General features: G+C 47.5%; 1 protein-coding gene across 2 annotated transcripts in view; it reads left to right on the top strand.

The window, feature by feature from the left end:
- Positions 1–1,973, top strand: part of DSN1 (DSN1 homolog, MIS12 kinetochore complex component) — a 26,007-nt gene that overhangs the window by 6,539 nt on the left and 17,495 nt on the right. The window lies entirely within an intron of this gene.

The following is a 1,973-nucleotide window of genomic DNA, read 5'->3' as shown; positions in this document are numbered from 1 at the left end:
CCCCCCACCCAAGTTCCCCTTGGTTTCGTGTTATTTTTGCACTGGTGTGGTCTGACAGTAATGTGATTCTAGTCTCCACCCAACCCTTACAAATTGGGATTACAGTCTCCGGTTTATTAAGGACTAGAAATAAGGCCCGTTGCGGAAATAAATACAACGGGATCTAGAAAGAGGCTCTGGGAGAGTGCTCTGGCTTTGGGCAAACAGTGTCAGTTTCCTGTGGCGACCTCAGCAGGGTTTAATGACAGAGTCCACTGTTTTCTCCAGAGGGACTGATCTCTGCTACCTGAAGAGCATTTGTATGTTTGAGTTATCTGTAGCCCTCACCTGGAGAGTGGTAACGATTGTTACCCATTCTCCTCTCCCCTATGAGGTATGTTATGCAACTGAAAATTCCAACTGCCTTGCGGGGGGGGGGGAGTTTGAGGTGTGGAATGGACTGAAGTCCAATCAGCTTCCATATGCAAAAGACCAGGTTGTCGCAGCAGTTGTGGTGTGGGCGGGACCCGGGCTTTGCCTTCTGATTGGTGGCGATATATGCTGAGGAGCAGTGCCATCAGCCATACACTAAGGGAGTGCATTTTAGAATTAGAACTTTGGCACCCACTATTCAATTATATATAAGGAGAGATGTGTATTTGAAGCAGTGCATCTGTGGCACATCCATGGTTAATATATGGAAGGTGAAGAATGATGACTTCCAAGAGGTGAAGAATGGAGGGAGGAGGGGCATGTGTTCTCACAGCTGGTCTTCAGTTCTTTCAACTCTCGTGTTTTGTGTGTGTGTGTATGCGATCAAAGTAGAGTGTCCCTTTATTTAAGAAGCATGTGTTGTGTTTGAACCTCTTTCCATTTTTGCCTGTGTCTTACTGGCCTGAAGAGGCTGGAGCTTGTGTAGCTTGCATGGCTCTTGGCTACACGTACCGAAGGTTAGGGGTCAACGGGAGAATGTGCTGTTCTCATGAAAAGTTCATTTTGAACAGTAAAGCACATGGTGGTTCAGGATAGTCTTTTCCTGTGCATTTTTATCTGCCTTTCCTGGAACCTAGGGCAAGAATGTGCAGTTTGGTGCAGTGGTTAGGAGCATGGACACTAATCTGGGAGAGCCAGGTTTGATTCCCCACTCCTCCACATGCAGCTGCTGGTGTGACCTTGGGTCAGTCACAAGTTCTTTCAGACCTGTTCTCTCAGGAGCAGTTCTCTCAAGAGCTCTCTCAGCCTCATCTCCCTCACAGGGTGTCTGTCGTGGGGAGGGGAAGGGAAAGGAGTTTGTAAGCCACTCTGAGACTCCCTTGGGTAGTGAAGGGCGGGGTATAAATCCAATCTCCTCCCCTCCCCCTCTTCTTCTTCTTCTTCTGTTAGAGTACTTAATTTTGGTCAGTCTTAAGAAGTTGTACATTAGATCTATCTCACTTCCACAACTTGAAAAGATTTAGCAAAGTTTGATAGCAACTGAACTGGTGGTGGAAATTGCTGTCAGGTCACAGCTGGCTTATGGTAACCCTATAGGGCTTGCCAGGCATGAGACGAAAAGAGCTGGTTTGCCATTGCCTGCCACTGCATAGCAGCCCTGGTTTTCCTTGGAGGTTTCCCATCCAAGTCCTAACCAGCAATGCTCCCTCTAAGCTGTGGAGTCTTGTGAGCAAAAATTCTACTTTGTGAGCTACTGACTTTAAAGTTGCGAGCGAGCAATTTGGCTACTGCATAAATTAGTCTGCTCTGGAGCCGTCCTTCCTGAGCTAAGACAAAAATGTGTGAGCCGGAGGCTAAAAAACTGTGAGCTAGCTCACACTAACTCAGCTTAGAGGGAACACTGCTAAGCAGGGCTGACCCAGCTAGCTTCTGAGATCTGATGAGATCGGGCTAGCATGGGACGTCCAGGTCAGGGTGCCACTGAACTAGATAACTCTGCAAACTAGTGAACTCTGTGAAGGCAGCACTTGAGGATGATTGAGAAGGAAATGTTATTCAGC

The sequence above is a fragment of the Gekko japonicus genome, unplaced genomic scaffold (assembly GCF_001447785.1).
Source record: "Gekko japonicus isolate JY-2015 unplaced genomic scaffold, Gekko_japonicus_V1.1 scaffold474, whole genome shotgun sequence".
Lineage (NCBI taxonomy): Eukaryota > Metazoa > Chordata > Lepidosauria > Squamata > Gekkonidae > Gekko > Gekko japonicus.
Note: the sequence above shows the minus strand (reverse complement) of the source record. Positions and strands in the feature narration are given on the sequence as shown.